This window comes from Rattus norvegicus, chromosome 16 (genome assembly GCF_036323735.1).
Source record: "Rattus norvegicus strain BN/NHsdMcwi chromosome 16, GRCr8, whole genome shotgun sequence".
NCBI lineage: Eukaryota > Metazoa > Chordata > Mammalia > Rodentia > Muridae > Rattus > Rattus norvegicus.
The window spans coordinates 63,767,137-63,794,909 of record NC_086034.1 but is presented as its reverse complement, the minus strand read 5'-3'; the positions used below and the strand labels follow the sequence as shown (position 1 = coordinate 63,794,909).

Below are 27,773 nucleotides of genomic sequence, written 5' to 3'. Positions count from 1 at the left end.
GGGAAGACAAAGAATTTGGATTCAGGTCTGCAGAGTTCAAGATAATTTGATGGAACTTTGTTGGTTTTGAAAGAACCAACACATCTCAACAAATGCCAACAAATTGTTTCCTATAAGCATGGTGTCTTAGGGTTTCTTTTTGCTACAAAAAAACCACTATGATCAAAAAGCAAGCTGGGGAGGAAAGGGTTTATTCATCTTACTCATCTACATTGCTATTCATCACCAAAGGAAGCCCGGACAGAAACTCAAGCAATGCAGGACCCTGGAGGCGGACACTGATGCAGAGGCCATGGGCGGATGCTGCTTACTTGCTTGCTCCCCTTGGCTTGCTCAGCTTGCTTTCTTACAGAACCCAGGACCACCAGCCCAGGGATGGTACCACCCCCCCATGGGTTAGGCCCTCCCCCATTGATCACCGATTGAGAAAAATGCCTTATAGCTGGATCTCATGGAGGCATTTTCTCAGTTGAGGCGCTCTCCTCTCTGATGACTCTAGCTTGAGTGTCAAGTTGAACACACCTAAAGAGTTGGTAGAAACAACTGTAGCATCCGGGGCAGTCTGTTTAAGGCCTCACTAAATGAAACCCATTTCTCCCTTATGATTTGTATTTCCACATCTAGTTCCCAGAAGAAACATCTCTTCCAGACACAGATGGACTGAACAATGTCACCTGCAATTTGTTAATTGTATTCTGGTCCTTGAATGACAACTGGAGATTTAACTTTTGATAAGAAGAAGCCTCCTTCCCCTCAGCCAAGAAACAATGAAAAATACCCAGTACTGCCCGCATCGGAGCATGGAAATGGAGCTGTCTTCTTAAAGAACGAATGTTGACTGCCCAGTGGGTCTTGTCCATTCCATTTGCAACATGTTGGCTCTTGGGAGCCCTGTGTAGTTGCTGATGGTGCGTCATACTTTGTTAGAGCACAGAACGCCAAGCCGAGAGCCAGTGAGAGATTCTGCATTGGCAGACAGTGACCTAGCACAGATTTGCGAGATGTGACAGTTTCAAACGCCCTGGGCCTCATTGATTTGTCCTTGTCCTGTCTGCAAGATCTCATGTGTGAATGCTTTAGAAGATTGCTAGTGGCAAGACGATGAATCTCGTCGAGTGCTCTTTCTTTTGAGAATAAATAGCTGTGGAGTCTCTTCTGGCCTGGCCTCTGCTCATCTTTTCTGTAGGCGCTGTGGGGGAATAAAGGAGCATCATGTCTCTCCAGCTCCCTTTATGCAGACACAACCATCCCTCTCCCTCGCAGCTTAGAATCTTCAGTTTCCTGTTTCTTATTTGTTTTTAAGAAGACTAAGAATGGACTTTATTTCTTCAAACTTAAACTTTATTTCTTAAAAATTAACCTGTCTGTTAATTCTCATCCCATCCTGATACACCCTCTGGGGAAGACTCTGCCCAAACCACAAGCAGTCAGTTGTCTTATTCATAAAAGAGAGGAGATGTCTTAGTGATTTGAAGAAGACTACAGAGGTCTAGAAGTCAATCAGCAGACAGAAGCCACACAGCTTCGTAAAAAGAAGGTGACTCTTGCCTACCTCTGATGTTTACCAACACTGTAATCTTGTACAAACTGCTTAGATTTTCTAAGATCACGCATGCATCTATAAAATATGGGAAATATTGCAATTTATCATGCAGAGCTGAAGCCCCAGACACTGGTGACGCAGGGCTTTCTCACAGTGCTTGGCACACAGACCCCTCACTGTTATAAGCCCTGTGGTTCACCTCATCATTATTACACTCGCAAAGAGGACTTCTGATGGAGCTGGGAACCTAGGAAGCCATTGTCCGGACCGTAGCTCCCTCCGCCCCACCCACCTCCCCACTTCCCGTTCAATTTCCAGTCCTCTAGTGCTCCTTATAAGGCACGAGACTTGCAGTCTTCTCTCTCCACTTAGATTCAGGGAGTGAAAAGTGAAAGAGTTTGATGAAGACTTTCTCTGTGTAATTTATGGAGTAGGCTGACTTCACCGGTGTCTCTGAAAATGCTCTGGGCTGAGTTGGAGAAAAGATAATAGGGACATATTTTTTTGAGGAAAAATGTTCAGCAGGCTGCACTCAAAGAGATTGGACCATCTTTCTCCCTTGAAAAGGCTTTTGTGAGGAGCTGAAGACGAGCCACGAAACAAGTAGATCCGTCACTTTGGCAGAATGTTTTCCGAGAGCCCCTGAGCACCGAGTGTGACCCTAACCGGCAATCTCTGCTTATCTGAGACAATTTCGCCCGAGGAGGAAAGTGGAGCCACTTTTGATAGTCTCAAGTTTCTTATTAGGTGTAGACCGAAGCCTCAGGCAACTTCTGAGAGAACGCCGTCACCTTCGGATTGCTTCCATGACGGTTGCCTTGTACAGCTTATCAATATGCTTCTCCTTTTTTACCCAGCATGCAACTGTCAGGGCAGCAACTTGCAACCTGATTCTCTGGCTTAGCGTTGTCCTCCATGCTCTTTCGCAGTTGACCTAGCTTACCTGTCCAGCTGTTGTAATGCTCTGCGACTGTGGGCTTTTCTTTTTTTTTTTTTTTTTTTTTTTTTTTTTGGTTCTTTTTTTCGGAGCTGGGGACCGAACCCAGGGCCTTGCGCTTCCTAGGTAAGCGCTCTACCACTGAGCTAAATCCCCAGCCCCGACTGTGGGCTTTTCTTACAGGAAAGTACAAACGCGAGCTGATTTGGGTGAAAAGGCGTTAGGTGTACATCAGAATAAAACTGAGCTCTATGGAGTTCTCACTGAGTGTCACGCATGCTGCCCAACGCCTTTTACCATATATTAATGCGTTTCGTCACCCCTTTAACCCTGTGAGGTAGATCGTACCAAGCTCTCCATTTCACAGATGGAAAAACTGAGGCAAGAGAGGTTAAGTGACTTGCTTAGTTAAGTGACTCTGGGCTGACACTGGAACTAGACTAGGCCTAAAGCAATGCTCAGCCACACGGTGCTTGGAGCAGGATACTGCAATGTCTTTGTTTCAGAGGAGCAGCTTGTTTCTCCTGTATGCCTCATTCTGCCTTCCTAATGGCTGGACTTCTGTATCTCTCCAGAGTTCCCTTTTCTGCTTTTCCATGTTTTAATGGGAAATGACATTTCTATGCAAATTGCTTTTACCAACGCAAAGTGCTGGTTTCTTGACCTCTGCTCCCCACCCCAGTTCTATTCTTTAAGTTTTTCAGTTTTTTTTTTGGTCTGGAAAGTTCAGTCTGAATCCATGAGGATGTGTCTAGACTTGTCAAAGCTCCAGGTTTCCCTGGGACTAGAGAGCCACCCACTGTATTCGCTCCCCCCTTAGGCCATGGTGTCTTTGGAAACAGAAGAAACTGATGACGCCTGTCTGTAATGATTCCGAATGGAGACAATGACAAGAATCACACCCAGGTTAGAATGAAATTTTCTGCAGCTATTTTCCAGCTTGCTCCAGCTGGTTACAATCCAGATAGTGCCTTAAACAAATGGTCTGTGTGCATGGGACGGACGGACCTGTCAAATGTCTCATCTCTCCTCCAATCAGATCAGGGAGGGATTGTATCTCTAGGGGAATGGTGGATAAAACCTCCTTTTAGCTGTGGCTCTGTTTGTTTACTCTCTGGATGAATTCATACTGCACAAAGACTCTGGAAGGATTGTTAATTACCCCGTAATCTAATTTATTGCTCGAGGCACCCAATATGTCCGATACCTTCGATAATGTTAATTTTATCCTTTTGTGAGGCTGAGCCTGGTATTCACAGAAAGCTGTAAGCTGTAATTTATTTCTCCCCACTTGCCTTCTAAATATTAATTCTACTGAAAAATGATTAAATAGATTATGTAAATCATGGTCATTGCATCCACTTTAAAGGTTAATCCTGTCATCTCATAACCAGATAATTACTTTGAATTTGTTCCCAGGCGTTAATTCTCAAGGAAGTCAAGGTGTGATGGGTTACAGTCCTCTGTGAAGGAGGTCACTGTGCGCCCATCCATGACAAAACTCCAAACAACAAACCTCAAAGCTGTGGGAGACCAAGTTCCTTTAGGACACTGATGGGCTAAATGCATCATGGGAGCAGAGGTACCTTCACTCCAGAACTGTAGAAAATGAACTCTACTGACTGCTATAGTTTGGGTTAGCATTCCTCTAAAGGCCCATATGTGAAGGCTTGCTCCCTATGGAGCATCTGAGAGATGCTGTAGACCTTGGAGAAATGGAACCCAGGATAGCCATAGGTCATGTCCTGACAGTGACCAGTCTCTCTGTCTGCTTCCTACCTCAAGATCTCAGCACCTTCTTCAACACGGCTCCCACCAGGATATGCTGCCTTTGACAGAAGTCTAAACCCATGGGGACTGCCTTGTTTTGGACTTGAACCTTCAAATCTTGAGCAAAACAAACCGGTTCCCTTTACAGAGCTAGTGGCCTCTGCTATTTCACTGCAGTAGTGGAGAAGCTCTACTCCCTCTATAGCCTCTCTTCTTTCAGCCATCTTACATGTCACCCCGCTTTCTGGGGAGCAAGGCATGCTTTGGTTCCAGGGGCTCTGAGACCATCTATTGCTTCAAACGGGAGTTTGCTCACCGTTCAAAAACTTATCAGCCAGGAGAGGACATGACAGACATTTTCACAGCCTTACCTGTGAGTTGCCATGTTTTGACCTCAAGAACAAACATCTACCAGATGGTTGCCTCCACCCTCCTCTGAGAGAGCGAAGCACCCAACAGTCTCCCACCCTGGTGCAGGGAGGTGGCTGGGAAACTCTTCCTCTGAGGCAGCCCGTGAACTCTCTTCATGCTTCACCTTCCTTAGCCAGGGGGAGAAAGCAGAGATGGAGTTTAAAGCTCCCATGTATTTGGCCTTGTGAGCTTTCTCTAAGGAATGTCTTGTAAGAAGACAAACTTGAAGCTTTATGCAACATGAATATGTATTCGGCATGTAAGAAGAACTTGAGACTATAAATTTTTTAAAGTGACTAATGCTATAAATATCCCCAAAGCTATAAAAAGTGACAATATTTTTACTTAAAATCCTTTTTCCCACCCACTTTTGTATAATACATTTAAAAAAAAATGGACTGCCTACTTTGATCCCGTCTTCATACAGCAACAGCTTTATAATATCTCTGTGGGTAGATTAAGGAGACAGTTTAATGCTTCTCCTAGCACACAGTGTTAGAACGTGTTTCCTATCGTGGGTAATTAGGCTGAAGGAAAAACTCCCAACTTCACACACTGACATGCTGTTTTCAGTCCTGCTTCAGGATGGCGCCTATGACACAGGAATTTCGTTTCATACAATTGCCACCAAAGGAAAAAAAAACACGCAAGGAGAACTAAACCTGAATATGTTGTCATTTAGCATATTCATTCCTGATGGGATACAACTTTAATTCTGGACTGAACTGCATCCTCTAGTTTTCCTCGAGTAATATAGAATGTTCCTAAATGAGGCTGGATCCCAGCATGTCAAAACTTATTTCTTCTCCACTGTTCTGGAAAATTCTCTCTCCCTGTTTTTGTTTGTTCAGACATCTGTGTGCGTGTGCCTGAGCACACAGATACGCAGATGAGCATTTCCTACTACAAGCATGTGGAAGAGGTCGGAGGTCAGCCTTGGATGTTGGTTCTCGTCGGCCACCTCGTTCGCTTTCTTGGCGTTTATTGCTGACCGCTCCGGCGTAGGTGGCCCTCAAGTTTCCAGGGCTTCTCCTGTCTCTGGTGGAGAGCTGACATTTAGAGACACATGCACCATATTGAGCCCTATGTGGGTTCTGGGGATCTGAGTATAGGTCCTTAGGCTTGTACGGGAAGCGCTTTACCCACTGAGCAATCTCTCCAGTCCCAAGAATTCACTCTTATCTTGCTATGACCTGAATCCTTGTCAGGAAGCTGGCCAAATCAGCAGTCAGCATGCATACCCCCAAGGGCACCCTTACAAAGGGATAGGCTATGCATGTACTCTAGTCAGAACTTTAAGAAAATATCCCGTTTAGTCAGTCTAAATGTATCCCCAACTCAGATTCCCCTCAGCTAGATACCTCAAAGGTCTGTGGATGCTCGGGGCCTCCTGAAACACGGGCAAGGAGGAAGGAGGGGAAGTTGGAAGGACAGCACGAAATTTAACCGCCTGAGTTAAGACGTCAAGGGGAACTATGTTGTCTACTATGTCGCCATATGGGTACATCATCAGTGTATGGCATAGGTCTTTGGAAAGCGTCTCTACCAACGAGGTCCTGCAACCTTACTTCACAGTACCTCTGCCTCTGGAGACTTGGTTCCTGGATACGTTTTCCCACTGGTAGTCAACCCTGCTCATCAAACTTTTGGCACTGAATTCTTTCTCTCTCCATGCTTGACCTGGCCCACATAGCACAGCATTAATTGTGGCAAGAGCTCCTACAGCATCACGTTATGGTAGATGATATCACGGCAGAAGGACGTGCAAGAGGAAGAAATCCCAGGGCAGGGTAGAAAGCAAACCTCCCTGGAAAGGACTCACTCCATGAGAACAGCATCGGTTCCCTGATGGCCTAATTACCTTGCTGCGGGCTCTGTCTCCTAAGGGTCTGTCGCTTCTTAGTATTGTCACACTAACAACCAAGCAGTCGATGAATAAATCATCGGGGCATAAACCCCATCCAAACACTAGCAACAGGCAACCAGAGTACTGAGATCTTTGCATGGGATATTCCAAATCTTCCTCTTGTATCGTTGTCCTTCCTGGAAATGTCATTGCCTTTTCGCTTTGATTTTCTGGCCTTTGGATTCATTTCCTGGTCTCTCAATCTCCTCTAAATTGTAATTGCTCTGGAGACAGCTAAACGGAGTGAGGAGTAAATGAGGAAGTAAGTGAAAATGACTTCTGGAATCACGAAATAGAACCCCAGACTCTCATATAGTGGCTGTGTGTCCTTGGGTAAATTATTCATTGTTTCTGAGCCTCCGCCTTACAATATCCTGGAAATAATCAGAGTTGTCCAACAGTACACGATGCGTGTGAAGTCACACATCAGTGCCTAGTGCTTCGTGACTGATCATGGGAAGGTGACAAGGGTAATGATAACATAAAACAACAAACAAACAAAGCCCCAAATCTCAGCGTTCCTTTGGAGCAAGCAAACTTTTCCTAGCCCACCTTCCCAGTTAAGGTGCGAGACTGACTCCCACACCCAACACCAGTCTTCCCTTCCTCCAGCTTTCATCTTTTGTGCAGAGCGGGACACATACCTCTGGTCCTGCGTGCACAAAGACAGTAATTAGAGCCATAGGTTGGAGCTCAAAAAAAAAAAAAAAAAAAACGAAAAAGTGTCTGGTTAGCAAACGGTCCAGTCAGGTTCAGCCAAAAAGTACAGCAGATCCTGTCTGTGTGGAGTACATATCCACTTCCCTTAGCTTTCAAAGTTGGTAATGCTGTTAACAGGCGGCTGGTGACAGCAGCAGCAACAGCATTGTCTGTTGGGCAAGGTGACAGAACGTTCTGCACTTCTTGTCTCGCAGGAACTGTTCCGCGGATTCAGATGCAAATGAGAACGAAGCCAGCCAGTCCTGATTTGCATTTGCTCTCTGTGAACCCACGTTCCCTCCGAAGATCGTCTTCTGTGCATTTGCAATGCTGAAATGACTCTGCCAAAGCAATTTCTTTTTTCTACTCTATCAGTCGTAATCTCTTTTAGAAAATCCTTCCCCCAAAGCCCAACTTTTACTCTGTATTAATTTGGCCCTCTTTGCCTAGGCTCCGTTCAGTGAAGCTTCTGCTCTCTCACCTGCTCTGCATCCGGGTCTCCTCACGCTGCTCCTTCTCCCATGAGGCCTTGCAGCTAGCCGTCCTTTTGTGTCGTTTCCCATCCTGACCTCATGTCCTGGGCCTACAAAAGGCACACGGGCCCTCCTAAAGGAGAAGGGCAATGCCCTGAAACAAATTTCAGTGTGTGAGGGACGGAAGGCTCTGTGAAAACGAACTTTTAGTAAAATCGGGCATGTCCAGCTGACCTTTAATCAACACAGGCTGGAACTTGGCAGGTCTTGATAGTATGAATTACAGTCTTTTGAGAATTGTGACAATAAAAACAAAAACAAACAACAAAAAACTTGTCTGTGGAGCCTAGAGGTATGGGTACAAATTAATAAAAATCTAGTTATGTCGTTAACATATATAGTATGTAGGTAGACGACTATAACTGTTGACTATCATAAAAGACATGAGTAGGTTGTAAAAAGCTAAATTTTATTCAAGAATTTTATTCAGATTATACTTGGTGCCAGCTGCGGTTGAGGGGATGCAAACACACAGAAATGGCACAGTGTTAATTATACTGCATAGAACTATTCAATGGGTGTCTTAGCTTTCCATAACTGAAACAAAACACAGGAGGTAGTCAACACAAGGAAAGGAAGGTCAATATTCCCTCAGTTTTGAGGTTTCAGTGTTTGGGCCCTGTTTCTCTGGACCCGTTGGGTGCATAGTATGTCATGGCAGGATCATGGGCCAGAGATCTCTTCACCTCATGTGACCAAGTAGCAAAGACAGAAACAGGAAGAGGCTAAAAAACGTCAACACTAACTTCCTTATATTACGCCTCTCCTTCTTCTTAGTTATCCCCCACCTCCCGATAGCACCTCAGGCTAAGAGCTAAGCCTTCCCTGGATAGAGCTAACGGGGCTAATTCAGATCTAACACTCAGCAATGGGTTCCAGCAATCTTTCCATTATCATTTCCTGCTGCCATGGCAGTGAGCCCCAGGGTAGGTACCAAGCATCTGCCCTGTAACGCCAATCATTCTGCCGAAGCAGCTCGTCCCCTAAGTAAATTGCACATGGCAGTAAAAAGGGACCTCTTGGTGCTCTCGCACGTCATATCTTTCACTGTATCTAACCACTTATGGCATACTGAATACATGTAATACCTGTTTATGTCGTCAGTAAAGCTCTGGTCAGCCAGTTGCTAGTTATCACTGTCAGGGAGGCTATATGTAGTTAAGACGGGGAGTCAAAAGCTACACGTGGAATGTGTAATTGCACTGGTCCTAAGCCATTAACCTCTGCAATGCTCAAGTTCACTTGTCTAGAGGAAAGCACAGAGATTACACAGCCTGAGCTCAAGGAATGCTTACACACACGTGCAGCTAGCATCAGATCTGGAAGTAGGTCAGCAGACAGGCCCAGGACCCCAGAGCCTTCGCTCTGCTTTCTCTCCTAGCCCCTGCATAGCCCTGACTTCGAGACCATGATTTTACCTAATGTTCAGCTCGATGTCAATACAGTAACACACGATGTACTTTATTGGGTTTTCCCTTCTTCTATTACGTCTGTAAGACTCACCCACACTGCGGGTCATTTTCAATTCTGTGGACCATGTGGGTACAGGGTTGTATTAGAATTTGCTCTGTCTCATAGGAGATACGCTCTGGTTGTCTTGTGTCAGGGGCTCTGAATATTATGTACAGGACTTCTGGTGAGCATGAGTGTATGCACACATTTCTAAGGCGTTGCTTCATGGGGTTGAACTCATGGCTTTTGATGACTAAGAGTATTTAGTGGTGGTTGGAGAATTTTAGTCATGGAGACTTGTGGGACCAGGGTTCATTGGCAGCTTTGTGTTCTTCCCAGACTTTCATGTTGAGAATTGAACCCGAATGTCAGTATGATTACAGATAGACCTTTTAGGAGGGTCTTATGGTTCAATTAAGTCATAGAAGTTGGTTCCTTGTCCAATAGAGAAAGAAAATATGCCCTTTCTTCCTCCCCCACACCATGTACCCAGCAAGCAAAGGCCATATGAGGACACAGCAGGGAATTAGCCTGTCATCAGCCAGCGAGCCCTTACCAGATATGACATCCTTTCTCAGTGCGTAAGACTTGATCTAGGCTTCCCCTCACAGTAGCGCTGATATAAAATTCTGTGGCTTATACAATTCAACTGTTCTGGCTCTGCTACAGTGACCTCAGCAGACTGAAAAAAAAAAAGAAGACGTTTTGTTCCGATAGGTTTTGTTTTTTTGTTTTGTTGCTGGGAGAATATCTTTGAGAACGACATGATTTTTACTGTTGTGAAATAAATACAAATAAAACGTTTAATGTTAATTATTTCCAAGGGTAGAGTTGGTGGTGTTAACTTCACTTATGACATTACTTTTATCTCCACAACTCTTCAGCATTGCCAGCCATCATCCATCCTATACACAGCAAGCATTTGGCTTGGGGGAAGTGACCAGAAACTGCCCTTGGTCATATACATGTGAAGGAGTTATCATCCTCTTATCTGAGGGCACCTTGAAGACACTCTGTTCAAGGTGGCTGCTGATATGTGGGTTTGATGTACTCTTAGCCGGCCTGAGACTCTTGTCTGTCTTTATTCTACATCTGAATTTAGAAGCAGCTGGTCCTAAACTTGTCTTTTCTTGGGAGACAGGCAGACATCATTGTTCAAATGTTGCTCAGAAAAGTCCAGTCCCAAGTGGACGGTCTTCCCTGTGTTCACGCCTTGTGCCTGGGCTGAGCATATTATATCTACGATCTCATGACACAAATCCCCTTTAAAGTAGCTCATGGTATACTAATTTTAAAATTTATATTACAGTGGCTGAAGATGTAGTTTGATGGCAAGGCTATATATGATTGGACAGTAGAGAGTGGGGTGGGGACAAAGTTTTTGTAAGGCGGGAGAGAGGAGGAAGGAGGGGAATCAAGATGGAGTCCATGGAGGAGGATAGTTCAGGTTTAGGTCAACTAGATCAATTTTATCTTGTCTAGGTGGGCGGTTTATATCTTTATCAGTTGGCAGTGAATTTATTGGGTGGCTGAATTATGGATTGAGAATTTAACATGTAAATCTAATTGCTAAATTACGAGTTTCTGGAACTTTGATTTACCGGGCTAAAGAGGACAGTGTGGGAAAGAAATGGCTGAGAGGCAGTTGGAGCACGCGGATCTGGTTGTTACCCTCGCGGAGTGAGAATGCGCAGGGCCTGCAGAACGAGACGTTTGTGTGTCAGGCATGGTAACTACCGCCTAGAGGGCCACTTGGAGGGGGTGACTAAAAGGGAGACAGGTGGGAGAGGACGGCTTGTGAACTGCGTGGCAGAATAGCAGCCAGAGCCAGCGGATCCAGTGCAGGAACTGATAGAAAATGATTTTTTTACTGCATCAAGAGAAATGGCTCAGTAGTTAAGGCCACTGGCTACTCTTTCAGAGGACTTAGGTTTGATTCCCAGAATCCTCATAGTGAAAGACCCCAGCTTAGCAGCAGTAACGCCATTTTGCAAGGCTGTACTTAAGATGACTGGTTCAGGGAAAGGTTAGAACACTGAGTACACAGCGGCTGCCAAGCAGGATGTGTATGGTTGAAGGCCTGGCAACAGGACGACTGCGGTTGAGCGCCTGACAATGAGAAAAGCCCCGGGAGAGGTCCCACACCTTGGTGGGGGGCCGAGTCAGCCGTTATGTTCCAGGAAGGTGGCTAGGAAACTTGCCCCGGGGCTGAACCCTTGCCACATTAGAATCCACCAATTATATCCCTGTAACCATGCATCTGCTTCTGTATGCTTGCTTCTGCTCCCCAGAATCCTATAAAAAGCTCATCCTTGGTTCCGTGGGGCGCGCCAGTCCCCCGAGTGACTGAAGCACCCACAGGTGCCTGTGTATCCCGACAATAAACCAAATCCTCTTGCTGATTGCATCCTGTGGTCTCGGTCTGGTCATTGAGTTGGAGGGTCTCCATCCCGAGGGAAAGTTCTCCCTGAGAACTTTTCAATTGCCACTCACAACAAATAAAACTAACCTTTACTTGCCTGATGTAATTGTCCTCGTGGAGGCTTACTGCCTTCATCTGCTAACCTAGACCTAGTCCTTGAAACTTCTAGCCTCTACAATCTAATCTAGGCCTAGAGTGTTTTCAGCCCCTGAGACTTGCTGCTGAATGAGCTCACCCCTTCCTAGTTCTTTCTGAGCTCTGGCTGGCTGGTCAAAGCTGTTGTGGTTCAAACTCCTCTCCAAGCTGGTTCAGTCTGGCTTCTCTCAGCTTCTAACTGATTTGTTCTGCTTGGCCTCAAACTAACTACAGCAATCTCTTCTAATTTTCTGCTCTTTCTCATTCTACGGTTTGTTCTGTCTTTACCTGTGTCTAGCTTGCTCTCTCTCTGCAACCTGTGTCTGTACAACTGTCCCAGTAAAACTGCCCCCTTCTCCTGTGTCCTGCTCTAAGTCACCTCTCCGTTCTCATGAGAGTTGTGCTTATCTTATACTGTCAAGTCTTTCTCTGATTTGTCACTTTGTCCGATACTCAACTAGACAGCACTTTCAAACATACAAGGATGCAGCATGTAGATTTTACTCCCCACTTTAAGCTCCGGGTAGACCATGCTACCAGCCCTTGGATCCACAAGAAACAATGCATGCACGCACGCTACTTAATCTTAAATGCCTTTGCTAACTCGATGACTGGGCACTCCTAAACCTCCCCTGTGACGTCAGGCATAACCGGATAGAGTGGCCATTGGCCACTCCAACTGAAAACTCACAAGGCTGGTTGGCTTTATCTCCTGCCACTATAGCCTCCTTCTTCCCCAGTTCTCCCAATTTTAGTTTGCCTGCAGGGACCTAGAAGTCCCGCCCATTCTGCCCAGCTCATTGGCTGCTAGCATCTTTATTGATGGATTAAGAACCAATGGGGGAACAGGATCTTAGCATCAGAGCCACCGCCTACAACTTAACTCTCATTGTTTGCGATTAAAGATATACTAAGGACAAGTCTTAATTCCAGCCAGAGGGATTAAAGGTGTGTGCTAAAGAGCCACACCCTAAATAAAACAGCCCCCCCCCCCCGCCCCAAGTAAACAGCATAACCTCAGGGTTCACGGTGTGATCAAATATCCTGCAACAATAGGCTATAACTCTAGTCCCAGGAGATACGGTGCCTCATTATGACCTCTGCAGCCAGCACAGCCGTGGTACACAGATATACATGTAGGTAAACACCTATATGGCACATTGAAATATAATAAAGATAATAATAATAAATAAGATAGATAAAATAAAATTTATACTACAGTTATGTTGTTGTAAAAATATAAAAAATAAAAAATGTATAGTGATCTTTTACCTCTCTAGGTCCTGCACCGAGGTGCCCCAAGATACCTGCTAGATATCTTGGCGGAAACACATCCCAACTCCGCGGCGGCCCAGTGTCTCCTGCCACCGCACACTTTCCTACACTCAAACCATCACATAAAAGAACACACAACACAATAACCTTTGACCCAATTGATAAGATATAATTGCCCACTTAAACATACAAAGCTCGGTACCATCCATCCCTTGAGGACATTAATAACAACCTGTAAATACACAGAGAGGAATCTTTACGTCAGCCTCTGTTGTCCTGCCACGGCTTCTCCTTTTCCTCTCTCTTCGTTCCAGTCTCCTCCTCCTCCTTCAAACTTTTCTCTCGCCCATCCTTCCTTCTCATCCAATGACAGGCCTCCTCCTATCTTGTACCTGCCCCACCTGTGACATCATCCCACACAGTTATTTATTATTGTGTCTGTGGGTATGTGGACACCATGTGCATGGAGCTGAATGTGTGCCATGCGTAAATGTGGAAGAGGAAAACTTGTGGAATCATGTTTTTTTTCTTTCCTCCATGAGGGCCCCAGGGATCAAACTCAGGTTGTCTCGATTGGCAGCAATCACCTCTATGCGATGAGCCATCTTCTTGTCCCTTAGTCTCATTTTATAGATGAGGAAACTAAAGCTTGACAGAATCAAGTACTTTTTGTCCATAATCATTTCGAGGGAGCTGCAGGGCCACATTCCAGCTCAGTCTGATTTCTGAGTCTAGATACATCATCAAATGCACACACATAGGCACACATATACATACTCCAGGAGAGAGATGTAGACTTCCTAACCTTTGATATTGGAGGAAAGATTCTTTTTTTCGGAGCTGGGGACCGAACCCAGGGCCTTGCGCTTCCTAGGCAAGCGCTCTACCACTGAGCTAAATCCCCAACTGGAGGAAAGATTCTAAAAGTGAGTTAAGCCACACTTACCTTGAAGATGAATGGATCTTCTAAGTCCCCATGGTACACTAGCCATCTCCCATTTCTCTCTCTATCTTTCCCAAGCCATTCTCTGCTTTCCTCTAGCTGGATCTGTGCTTTATAAGGTTCACCTCTGTAGACTGCATCCTTAGGGCTGCTTGCTGGTTTGATTACAAGGTAGACTCTTGTTTTGGGACAATGTAAGAAGGCATCAGAGAGTAGATGTGTCTTCAGCACAGATGTTTGTGCACACATGTACACATAAACAGACACATAGGCTCACACACTGAGGTATCATTTGGGGAGATTGGTATGTTCTTGTCTGTTTAAATTTTGTTACTAGTTTTCAGCTCCCAGTTGGAGCCAAGCATAGGGTGATGGTGTATGATGTGTCCTCTGCAGTTGTCTCTGCTGTTTCACCTTTTTGTCTGTGTTGGCTCCTCAAATGTCTAGGGATTGTTGGGTTCTGCCAGCATAAATTTTCCTACCTTTACGTGGGGCTGTGACTCAACCTGACTTGACTGAGAAGTTCTCTGCTGGCCTTCGAGTGGTCCAGGCTGGGCCCTGTTTGAATGTAGATATTGAAGAAGCTTTTGAGACAACAAAGCTAAGCAGGATGAACATAGGAAAGAGACAACATAGGGTCTAGAAAGATTGGTCCATCAGTGAAACGCTTGATGGACAAGCATGAGGATCTAAGTTCAAATTCTGGCACCCACATAAAAACCATGCATGACTGCTTGTGCCTATAGTGAGAGATGGGGGGTGGTTAGAAGGGTTGGGGGTGGAGACAGATTCCAGAAGCTCCTTGGCCAGCCTGTCTAGCCCAAGTGATGAGCTCCAGCTTCAGTGACAGACCCTGCCTCAATAAATAAAGTGGAGAGTATTAGGAGGAAGATACTCGATGCTGATTTCTGATCTCCACATGTGCACATACATGCAAAGATGTACACACACACACACACACACACACACACACACACACACACACACATAATATAATCTTCTGGCTTTAATGTGAACCTGTGAATCCAGAGATCCCTGTAGCCTGCCCCTTAGATTTTCACTCATGCAAGCTAGTTGGGGTTCCCCATTTGATGAGTCTGTCATGCTACTGTAAATGTCACTGTAAAGTCTTCATTAACCCCCCCCACACATACACAAAATATTGGTAATGATGCAGCAATGCCTTCTGTGTTGTCTTTTATCTTAAAGCTGCAAAGAAGAGAATTTTTGCTGATTCTGTGAAGTTGGTATGGTGGTCTCTCCAAACCTCTCCCATGGCATTTGGACTAAGCTTCCTTCCTTCCTTCCTTCCTTCCTTCCTTCCTTCCTTCCTTCCTTCCTTCCTTCCTTCCTTCCTTCCTTTCTCCCTCCCTCCCTCCCTCCTTCCCTTCTTCCTTTTTTCTCTCCCTCTCCCCCTCTCTCCCTCCTCTCTCTCTCTCTCTCTCTCTCTCTCTCTCTCTCTCTCTCTCTCTCTCTCCCCCCTCTCCCCCTCCCTCTCTTCTTCTCTTTTTCCTTTTTTGTAAAATAGCCCTTAGCTGCTTGCCATGCAATCTCTCTGTAGTCTGTGAAAGACAATGGCTGACAATTTCCTACAGTCACTTCCTCCAGGCTAAGAATTCTGGCAACTTAACATCTTTCTTGGAGACGTTTTCCTCTCTGAATTGTAGCTTTTGAACTTTCTCATTTCATCTGGAAAGGTGGTGAGCGGCTCCAGGATTTTGTCCGGAAGGGCTTTGCTGGGGGAAAAAAATGCACTCTAACCATAGATTTATAATACTGAAATTTTACACTGAATAAATGTCTTTTAAATATGTAAGGCATGGGAAAATATTCAGCCAGGGACCTTGCCCCGGAAGGTGCTTATCTGTAAGCTCCTTCTTGGCTTGGCTTGAAGTTATTGGCTGTTTTCTGGGGATGTGGTGCTGTTGTAGATTTTCCAGGTCCACCAGCATGTTGTTAGGGTGGGGTGGGGGTTAAGGGATACTTTGGTCTTGAGGTGAAGACTTTATGGCTTTGTGGGATTCATCCCCCCATCTCTATCTGTTCCTAACAGGAGTGTAGCTGTTCCCAAGTCTTGTAAAAGGGAGCATTTAGGGAACCAAGCCAAAAGGGGAGACTTCCCAGAAGCAGTGCTCACAGGAGGAAACTTTCACTGGGGAGGAGGAGGGCTCTGTTTTCTTAAAGAGAGACCTCCCTTAAAAGATCTATTTTTGCCTTTAATGAATATTCTGTAACTTGGCTGAGATTCAAGAACCTAACACGACCATGCCCGTCTCCTGTATTCAACTTGGGAGCATGATAGGGGATGCCTTAAATAGAAACCTCAAATTTAAAGAGGAATCTTGTCTTGCTAAAATAATGTTTGGAATAATGAACTTTCCATTGGCTTTAGCTCCTCTTAAGCCTGCCTGCCTTCTTCAAGCACTCATGTAACCCTGTTTCAGGGAACCCTGGGAGTGGGGTGCAGTTGGAAGCAGGTTCCTGAGCTGAGCTCTTGGCATCCGTCTATGTGCATGTCCACAGATGGACTTTTAAGCAAAAACTAACTCTTCTTTTTTTCCCATTTCTCTCTGCTCCAACTTTTAAATATAATTCAATCACAGGCTTGGGAAATTTAATGAATTAAATTACCACCATTAGCTCAAAGAAGAGAATCTATTCCTGGTTAGCTCAATTATTTTGAGGAAATTAACCATTTAGAAAAGCGGTTCTCATCCGTCTGCACAGTGGCATTACCCACGGAGCTCCCTGTGCTCCCATCCTGAATTCCAAGCGTTCCTGTTTGGATAGATGTGGAAGAAGAACAACCACTATTCATATCTTTACAGCCTGCATAATTTTCATCTGCAGTCAAGGTTAAAATCCTTGATTTAGGAATGGAAAGAAATCGCACTTTGTGGGCAACTTAGCTGGAAGCAGATTCATGAGAAGAGCCTGGAATTTGGAGTGAAGGGTTCACTTCTGTTCCTACTTTATTGTTTGGACTTGATCAATGTGCTCTCTCTCTCTTCTCTCTCTCTCTCTCTCTCTCTCTCTCTCTCTCTCTCTCTGTGACTTCTTTGGTCTCATGGATTAAAAATACATACATACATACATACATACATACATACATACATACATACAAACATAAAAAAAGACACAGAGCAGAACTTGAGGGCAATTTATTGGACTTAGAGAGAGGGAGAGTAGTCTGGGATACAGGATAGAAGTATCTGGGAAAGAAGTCACTTTTTTTTAATTAGTAAAATAAGTAAAAGGAAGGCAGATTTCAAGCATTGATCATGAAAGATTTTCAAGCTGCTTGAAACTCAGTTTTAAGCTCTGGCCTTCTATAGCTTGATTAAAAGTAAATCAGCTCTGGCTGTGGTTGCTTGTATAAGACCTGCACAAGATCCGGCCCATCAGCATGCTATCCCAGGGGAAGAGTCTGGGGGCTCATGAAGCTCTGCCCTTCCCTCAGAGTTAGAGGGGAGAGAAGGGTGGGAGAGACATTGACATTTTCTCTAGCGGAGTAACCATTAGGAGGTTTCCGTGCTCCTGTAAACCCTAATGAAACTCATTGGATCACAGACATAATGTATCAAGGGAGAATGGGAAATAGGATAGTTGGGAAGAAGAAGTGGGGTTAGAGACAGTGGAGAAGACCATGAGAGACAGGGTGAATAAAAATATCAATTGACCAGTGTGATAGAAAACACGCTCCAAATATCTTAATTCCTGGGATCTGCAAATACAATGTTACATATTAAAGGAGAATTAAGGTTGCAGATGGACCTAGGATTGCCAATCTGTGGACTCTACACAAAGTAAACCTGCAGTATCTGGGCGGACTTGTTATAATATCAAGTGTCCTTAAGAGGAGAAAGGGAGACAGAAATGTTCCGTGATTGTGGTGTGGATGGATTGTAATGGGAACAGAAATCGAGTTGCCCATGTTAGGTTTGGGCCAGAAGGAAGAGAGTCATGAGCCAAGTCATGTGGGAAGCTTCCAGAAGAGAGACAAGAAAATGGATCTTACTCAGAGCCTTAGAGAAAGAAAATAATGTAACTCATCAGTGATGTAATTGGAGCCACATGAGACTGGGGAAGACCTCTGAGCTACAACGCTCTGACATAATAAAGGAGACATAGGAACGAAGGCTGCAAAAATTCGAACATTAGAGTGATTACGAAATTTAATCCGTGAGGCTAGAGTGATGACCCAGCAGTCAAGAGCACTCACTGCTCCTACAGAGGACCCAGGCTTGGTTCCAAGCACCCTTAACATCTATGTACCCCCACTTTCACAAGAGCCTTCTTTCCTCTGACCTCTGCAAATGTCAGGTACTCATGGGGTACACATAAAAAACATGCAGGCAAAGCGCTCATACACATAAAATAATAGAAAAGTAGTAAATCTTTTTTTAAGTGTGTTTGGTTTTGAACTCTCAAGACACACACTTTAGCACCAGCCTTTAGGTGAGGGATAAAGAGCCACAGGTTGCTTAGAGCTCATTGTAAGGTCGGAGATGAATCATGGGGGAAGCTTTCAAATAGCCATGGAGCTAGAGAGAAGCCCCTAACAGGAAGTACAGTAATTCTTCCTTCCCACTTTCGATCTTAAATTCCCGACCACAGAGAACAACTTTCAACTTACTACCAAAGTTAAACTGAGCAAGATTAAGGCTAAATGCTTCTTCAACAGTTGGCCTGTAGGATGGTACATTACTTTACTTCTTAGAGCCCTAGTCACCAATGGAAGATGGCAACTCTTCTGCCCCTTCAATTCAACTACCAGAGCAAAACCCTGTGTACCCAGATTGTCTCCTGTTTCTGTTGGGCTCACTTTTGTTTTCCAAGTCATATCTTTTTTTTTAAATCTTTTATTCTATTAAAAGGGTAGCTTCCTATCTCCTACTCTTGCATCTCCACTTTCCAACACCTTTACATTGACCAATAGATCACACTCTCTAATCACAACATCCTGTCTTTGAGCTCCCTTCTGTCCCTGATATGAAATTCCCTTATTAATGAGACCAAGAAGTGCTAAGGGGACTCTGGCCTATGACAGAAGCACTGAGCATACAGGACAGGCTCTACATCAAGAGCTATTTTCCTGAAGCTTGAACAGATGGGAAAACTATTTTCTTCTCTCTTCCTCTTCTTCATTGTCTTGAATCCACACTTACCCCATTCCCAAAGATTTGGAATTCCCTGAGTACACCTAGATCGTCAGAAAGGCCAACTGAAGTTACCGATTACAGATTAGAGAACCAGGTACTTGATAGCTCTTTGCTTTGCTGAGAACATCTGAGGTAGTGTGGCTTGGCCAAAAGCACCCAAAGGTCTTCATCAAGCATTTACACAAACTCAGTGTTACCATGTCTGTTGCAATTGAAAAGTTATTACCTCCCTCTGGTCCACAGTGTTTCTGAATTGATGAAGTGAGAAAGGACATGTTCAACTCCCAATTTCTTGCTGACAATATGAGTTTATGAGTTTTAACAAGCCCATGGACCCATCCCAGGCAAGCCAGCAAATACTCTTACCTGTCAACAGGAGAAAAATTGTGCCCAGGAAGCTTCAGAAATGAGGAAGTTTCGTACAGAATGTAGAGATTTTTCTTCTGGAAATCTGGTTGCTTTGAAGTTAACATTGAGAAGGTCTTCATTCCATGCTGACTTGGCTTGAGTACATAGATCTTTCTGTCAATGTTGATAGAGAGGAGGGTCTTGAGGTTGATGTGAGGATCAAAAGTAAGATCACATCAAAGCACCCAGAGGATTAGGTTGTGGGATTTCCAGGAAGATCTCTTTACCAAATTCAGGGAAGACAGAGATTAGAAATGCTTATGCAAGGTACAGACAAATTGTCTATGCTGCTCAGACCTTAGGGTCTCTAGAGCTTCGTGGTTTTCAAACTGAGCATGCGTTTGAACACCTGGAAGGCTTGCTTTGTTGCTCGTCCCTAGACTCCACACTGAGCTTCTGATTGAAGAGATCTGGCTGGAGCCACTTCACTATTCTAACAAGTTGTCACCTATTGTTGGTACTGCTGGCTGACCTTGATGGCCCTAGAGTCTCAGTTGGGAAGCAACTGCTACAGGTCTCACTCTACCAACTTCTTATATTTCCTAGGAATCCCCAGCAATGCTTGTTAAAAATACTGGATCCCAGTCTGTCCAATGGAACGCTTGACTCAGTAGATTCCCAATGAAAACTGGGCAGTTCTCATCATCATGGACCAGGACCATGCGACTGGTGCTGACTTAGACAATTATCTGTTGGCTGCACCAGAATCACCGGAAGGAGCTTATTTAAAATGCTGTTCTCTGTTGGAGAGATGGCTAAGTGGTAAGAGATAGCCCTCACCTGTCTTGTAGAGGATTCGGACTTGGTTCCCAGCACACTCACCTAGCAGCTCACAACCACCCATACATAACTTCAGTTCCATGAGCTCTGAGGCTTCACAGGCAACAGGCACACTTGTGCACAGACAGACAGACAGACAGACAGACAGACAGAGATGTATAGCTGTAGGCAAACACCTGTATGAATTTAAAAGCAATCAAGACCGATTCCTGAGACCTCGTGTAAGGACTGGTTGTGAAGAGCAGGGCTGGCCACCCATATATCTTGAACTTCTAGGTGCCTTTGTCTATTGCTAAGCTGACCTGTTTTGCAGGACAGAGTCCTAGGGAAGGGAAGGCAATAATATTCCAGGATTGGTTGAAGACATGGTGCTGCCTGGTCTGGCTCCCTACTCCTTGATGGGTCAGTCAGGGGCAGCATTTGTTTCTTGTGCTACTGTCTTTCTAATGGAGAAGCCCAGGGAATTGGGTCCTGCATTAAGATCCGATAACATCTCAGACTCCAACTGGAGGTCTTACAGCACAAACTGATTTTGACATTAACTGTGTAGAATTCAAACCACAGGTTAAAGGGAAAGGTCGCTTCTTCCTTCTGATACTAGTCACAAAGAGGGTCTTCGGGGCATCCAAACAGCTGTTTGATTTGACTCTAAACATAGAGTTTCTCGTATATGATAGAGTTTCTCCAAATATGATAAATGTTACAATTCTCAGAACTCAGGAAAGCACTATATTTACTGTCATTGCTTTGTTAGGAAGGCCATAAATAGGTAGCCAGAATAAAATCTAGACTGTCCTCTAAGCATAGGGGATAGTTTAGTGACCAGGGACTCCACTTGGTTTGGACTATTCACACACCCCTCTTTCAGTAATGCACTTGAAAACCTCATTCTCTTACTTGCATGTTACACACACACACACACACACACACACAAACACACACACACACACACACACACACACACACACACACACACACACATTTTACCAATGCATCTAGCAACCTGCTGGCAACCTGGGATCACCATAGATACCAGGCTACATGTCTATCTGCTTTAAACAATATTAATTATTACTCACCTTAGCAACCTCCTGTTAATATCTGTTTCCTTCCCAGCACTTCCTCTAATAAACTTGGAACCATGGGAAATGTGCTGATACAACCTAGTCTGGTTTGTAGTACATATACCATAAAGTAAACTTCTTCTTCTAAGTACCTTACTATGCTTATGCATAATTGAGTGTGCATATGATTAAATCCAGATACATCATGAGAAGAAGCATCTGTAATAGAAAAAGTTTTGACTTAAGCTGTCAGTCAGAACAGGGAACCACCCATGCTATTGTACCTTACCAACAAACTTTTCCTCTTGAACTCCTAATCAGCAGCCTGGGTGTTCATGGCCCAGCCACTGTCACTCTTAAGAGCACATTTCCTTCTGCTCTGTGCTATCATTTCAACCCACTTGGGCCTTTATTTCAGTTCTTTGAATAAGAGGCCAAGAACCTAAGAGCAGGCTGGTCAGAATCTGATCATTGGTAATAGGAACGTTGGCGTCAATGGGATCTGAGTACAGCAGGCATTTAGAAATTACTTTTGCTAAAAGCATTGACTCCTTACTTCTGCCCTCACCGTATCTGAAAGCACTACGGAAGGAAGCCTGGCCTCTTCGCTGTTGTTTTGTGTATCTTCGATTCGGTCTTAGCTTGCTTTCTATTGCTATGATAAAACATTTTGACCAAAAGGCAACCTGGAAAGGGAAGGACTTATTCTTTACGCTGCCCTCTCAGAGCGCATCACTGAGGGAAGTCAGGGCAGAAATTCAAGCTGGAACTGGAGGCAGAAGCGGAACACAGACCCCGGAAGAATGACGGTCACTAGCTTGCCTGTTGTGGCTTGCTCCACCTGCCACCTAGGGTCATCTGCCCAGGAGTGGCACGGCCCACAGCAGACTGAACATTTCCATAAATCACTCATCAAGAATATGCCTCCACAGATGTAGTACAAATATTTTAATAAATCCCAGTGCGGGGTTCCCTCCCGCCTTTGACCTTTTTGTGTCCCCGGATGAAACCACACACACACACACACACACACACACACACACACACACACACACACACACACAAAACCTTTATGTTTTTTTACAATTTTTTTTTCTTTTTTTCCGGAGCTGGGGACCGAACCCAGAGCCTTGCGCTTGCTAGGCAAGCGCTCTACCGCTGAGCTAAATCCCAACCTCCTATGTTTTTTAATGTGCCGTGTGCAACACAGTAGCTGGGCAGTTGCCTACCCTCCATGCTGTTAGAATCCACTTTCCTAATCTATAACTCCGAGTTACTACTTCCTAATTTCTATGCTCCATCTTGGCTGCTCTTGGCCCAGTTGAGCAGCCCTCCGGGCCACGTTTTCTTGGCCCTTTTACCTCTTCTTCCTCCATGGCTACTTTCTCCCCTTTCTCTCCTTCTCCGAGGTCTCCAGCCTGGGAAACCCAAACCACCATCACCACCACCATCTCCCCTCAACCTGCCCCACCCCCTTACCTCTCTTCTTCCCTGCTATTGGCTGGGGTTTACTTACCAATCGGAATGAACTAGGTGCAGGTTCCCACAGGCTCCGTGCTAAGCAGTGTTAGGCCAACCCACTCTACACAGACATACCCATTGGCCAGTCTGATGAAGGCAATTCTTTAACTGACGTCCCCTCTTCCCAGGTGACTCTAGTGTGTGTGAAGTTGACGAGAACAGTTACCCTTCCCATTGCTGTCCCAAAATGCGTGACAAAAAGTAACTTAGGGCAGGGCGGACTTATGCTGGCTCATATAGGTTACTGGGATATGCTCCTTCCTGGCAAGGAAAATATGTGGGTAGGGGCAGAAGGCTGGCTCACATTGCTCAGCCAATCAGGAAGAGAAAGCAAATAGGAAACTAGAGCGAGCTACAAACAACCTCAAGGCGTACCTCAGTGACCGCTTCCTCCCACAGCTGTACCTCCTGAAGGGTCTGCAACCTTCTCAGTGTCACCAGCTGAGGGCCAGGTGTCAAACCCAAACAGCGTCACCAGCTGAGGGCCCAGGAGCCGAAGCGGGGCATTTCATATTCCAACCATGATAGCGGCCTTTATTTTGCACCAGGCTGGGGCTTGAACTGACATGGTTATGATATTCATCAAGGAGCACGTCTATTTAATGTAGTCGAGGCTTAAAGTGGAGAGGAAAATCTGTAGTCCTTGGACTCCATGAATAACAAAACCTTGCAGGACAATTGCTCATGCAGGCAATGACTACAATAACAAGGGCTATCCCCCTCCCACCCCAGAACCAGCTTGTTTCTTCAGTCAGTGAGGAGTTCTTCACCCTGCTTTGCAGAACCAGGATTAACGGAGCTCACCTTGGCCATTATTGCTTGACCACACCCATTCCTCTCCCTTTGTCTATATTCTTCTTTCTAAGCTGATGTTTATGTCATAAGCTGAGGTTAGACCTGGGGGTGGGGTGGGGAGGTCACTGAATCCTTTGTTCTTCCCTAAATGGCTGCACTGATTAAATCTCTTTTCTCTGTGGTTTTCTGTGACTAGTCTCTTTATTTCCCATACGGAGACCAATGACTAAGCCTAGTTTTTTCTGGAAATGAGGGCTTGCCCTAAACTTTTGATTAGAGGACACACCAACTCCCCTGGTGTGCCAGGGTACTCAACATCCAGGAAGTTTGCCTGCCTTTCTGTGTTCATAGTTTTTATTTTTCAGGCATGATAGATTAAACGATTTTGTGTGTAAATAAATTTTCATCTCCAGTCCCCTCCCCTTTCTTAAAGGTTAGTAGGTGAGTCTGGGAGCTCAACCCCTTTAGTAATTTACCGGGGATCTATCTATCATGGTCAGTCCCTCCTTGAATCTATCTAAGGGCCAATATTGAGTTTCCTCATTAGCATAAACTCAGATATAATCTGCAGAATTCCCGACAGACACTCCTACCGTGGCAGGAGAATGGAGATTGGAGAAAGCTGTGTCAAGATTAACATTGAAAGGAAGCCAGTTGACAGAGAAAGACTGGACTCCATGAATAACAAAACCTCTTTCCTGACTGGGCTCTATACAGCAATGGAGCGCGGTTTAGAAAAGCCTATGGTAAGAACATGGTGGAAACAGATACAAATGCCTGGCCCAGTGCTCTTCACTTAGCTCAATAGCCTGCTCTTGGTCTCAAGGAGTTCCGGTCTTTACTTTATACTATACTGACGCCATTCCTACCTCGAACCATGTATCCGTGGTCCAGTTCTTTGCTCCGCCCTTCTCCCCTCCCTCTTCTGTCCCCCATCCTTCCCTTCCTCCCTGCCTCCATCCTTTCCTGTCTTTCTTCCTTCCTTTCTTCCTTTTCCTCCTCCTTCTTCTTTCAATAGTTACATAGAGGACTTTGGTGGGGTTTGATTGAGGAATCTAAATGAGGTCACCGAGAGCTGGGGTGGGGGACATCAGACAGGACAACAACAGATCTGAAGTGCAGGGAGGTAGGGCATCTACACTGCAAAGATAAGACTCTTGTTTGTGGTTTTAGGTGATTTCTGGGGAGAGGATCAGGGGCCCCTCATGAGGTTATAGACTCAGAGCCTGGGTCTGGATGTTACTTTAACACCAACTATCTATACCCAACAGAACTGCCTGTTTTACAGCAAATGTAGATTATGCTGGAATTCTTGTTACTCAGCTGGTGAGGAGCTTTAGTAAGACTCCAGGATTGGGAGGGAGGCTTTTCTCCCCTCTCACGCCCCCCAAATTTCCTTTCTACCCTGCCTTAGTTAGCTTCTTATCCTCCTGTTCCCTACCCTTTACAGCTCGGTGTGTAACAGCCTTGGCAGGAGCAGAGATCTGTTAAAGACTGTTTTACTTTATTTTATGTGTAGGAGTGTTTTGCCTCTCTCTCTCTCTCTCTCTGTGTGTGTGTGTGTGTGTGTGTGTGTGTGTGTGTGTGTGTATGTGTGTGTATGTGTGTGCCACATGTGTGCCTGGTGCCTGTAGAGGTCAGAAGATATCAGATCCAGTCCTGAAACTGGAGTCACAGTCACACTGTGTGCCACCATGTGGGTTTTGGGAACCAACCTGAATCCTCTGCAGGAACAGCCAATGCTTTTAGCCATTAAGTCCTCCCTCTAGCCTCAGCAAAGGTATTCTAAAAAGAGACATGTGTCCTGCCCTTTAGCTACTGGACTATTGGGACAATGGAGCCCAAGGAACTGGAACTTCTTCAGAAGTCTCATTAGCAGTGAAGGAAAAGGCTTCAGACTGTTGCTAGCACGAGGGGCTTTGTCTCATAGAACGAGAGTTTGTGACACCTTTTAGGACAGATCTGGAGCCAGGAAGCGAGGCGGTGATGTCTCGAGGGTGGGTGAGCCGCTCCTTAGCCAGGTCTGCTCAGGCATGTGTACCTCCTGCCCCAGATTTGAGAACAAGAATTCCTGAGATGAAGCATCCAAGGCTGTTAAGATTCCAAGGACCATGGAGAGTTTGGAATGTTTCCGACTCAGAGCCTAATTACGATGTCTCTTGGGCCACCATTAGCCCCTTAGGTAGTTATTCCTTACACCTAACAAGCTGACTACCGATTGAAAATCTTTTGGAATGTATTACTTAACAAAACTCTATTTTCTGCTAATTAAAGTGCTAAACTGCCATCAGATAGCACCCGAGGCCTGTCACCGAGACTCCTCCGCCTGCCTACCTGCCTCTGATGTTTCTACCCGTGTGCTTTTAAAATGTCTTGTTGCACACCTTTCTTTGTTCTGTTACCACAAAAGCCCCATGAATCGGCTTCCATGTTGGCACACAGACTTGAGATAATCTATGCCCATGTTTCTGTGATATGGTCCCTTAATTTGGCTTCAGAATAACCTCTCTCTCGTCCACTATGAGTCAAGAGCAATGTATTGCATTGACAAAGTAAACCTGAACTTCATGTCAGATGAACTTGGGGGGGTCCCTGAGCCTAATTATACAATTATAAAATAATTAATATACAATAATTAGTATAAATGAATTAATATAAAATAACTTACATAAAAATAAATTATATATATATAAATATATATAAATAAATAAATTATATGGCTTCATAGAAACACCCTCTGGATTCCAGTTCTAGCTAGCTCCCCGAACACTGTGATTTCTCCCTTGAGGTCCACAGAAGTTTTGGCTTCTTGCTAGAAAGATCCCTAGTATAATGTTCTCAGTTCAGAGATACATACCTCTCACTTACTAATATTTTTTCCTCTTGTTTCAAATTTTACATTCCAAGTTTAGACTCCCAAATAGACAACCCTGTGAAGCAGGCAGAGAATCGCAATATTAACTCAGAAATTTTACCATGCGAGTGAGTGACACGCTCAAGGCTATGCAGGTCTTTTCTCTGTGCTATTTTCCTACTCGGGGTTAAGTGTATAAGAAACTTCTTTCCTGTCAGCCCAACAAGGACCTGTATTGCCTGAACTCTGTTAGGGTTTTATTGCTCTGAAGAGACACCTTGACCACAGCAACTCTTAAAGAAAACGTTTCATTGGGGCTGGCTTACAGTTCAGAGGTTCAGTCCAGCGTCATCGTGGCGGGAAGCATGGCGGCACGCAGGCAGACATGGTGCTGACAGTTTCATATCTAAATCCAAAGGCAGCAGGACGAGCGCGTGACACTGTGCCTGGCCTGAGAATCTCCAACAACAGAGGTTACCCCTAGTGACACACTTTCTCCAACAAGGCCACACCCACTCCAACAAGGCCACACCTCCTAACAATACCACTCTGTATGAGTCTCTGAGACAACTTTCTTTTTTTTTTTTTTTTTTTTTTTTTCAGAGCTGGGGACCGAACCCAGGGCCTTGTGCTTGCTAGGCAAGCGCTCTACCACTGAGCTAAATCCCCAGCCCCAGACAACTTTCATTCCAATCACCACAACCTCCCATTCCCTCTCTGTGCAGGTCAGTCAATCACATCAGACTGGAAAGACTAGTTGATACCAACGGGATGAGACATAGAACCACCCACAGCTCAGGAAAGAAAGGGGCCGGTAAGTTCGTTAGCCCAGATTGGCTTCTTGTGTACCCTTTTGCAAAAACGGAAGTTGCCTTGCCAAGTTCCTTTTACTTTGTGTGTTCCTTTGCGTAGTGCGGAGATTATTCTTTTCCAGACAAAGTGGGCCCGTTACCCATATTGTTGGTATTCTGTCTAAGCTCCACCCCCACAGCTACCAGGCAACAGCCAGGTATGCTCCGCCCCACAGTTGCCTGGCAACAGTAGCTGTGCCTGACTACAAAGGGGGTTGCTTGCCCCCTCCTCTCCCTCTTACTCTCTCTTGCTTTTGCTCTTCTATTCTCGGCTTTTGTGCCCTCTTTGTCCCTGTCCCTTCTCTCTCCATC

General features: G+C 45.0%; 1 long non-coding RNA gene across 5 annotated transcripts; it reads right to left on the bottom strand.

The window, feature by feature from the left end:
* Positions 1 to 327: 327 nt before the first annotated feature.
* LOC102553697 (uncharacterized) lies at positions 328 to 27,773 on the bottom strand. 5 transcript variants are annotated; one of them, XR_010058433.1, is made up of 9 exons: positions 27,460 to 27,598; positions 26,937 to 27,016; positions 26,614 to 26,686; positions 21,456 to 21,659; positions 19,555 to 19,710; positions 14,509 to 14,584; positions 9,808 to 9,933; positions 7,748 to 7,893; positions 328 to 6,801 (listed from the first exon to the last, which is right to left on the bottom strand). It is a non-coding gene; the product is annotated as an uncharacterized LOC102553697 (long non-coding RNA). The 5 variants fall into 5 exon arrangements; XR_005494916.2 differs by having other exon boundaries at positions 26,937 to 27,069; positions 27,460 to 27,591; XR_596497.4 differs by having other exon boundaries at positions 26,937 to 27,773.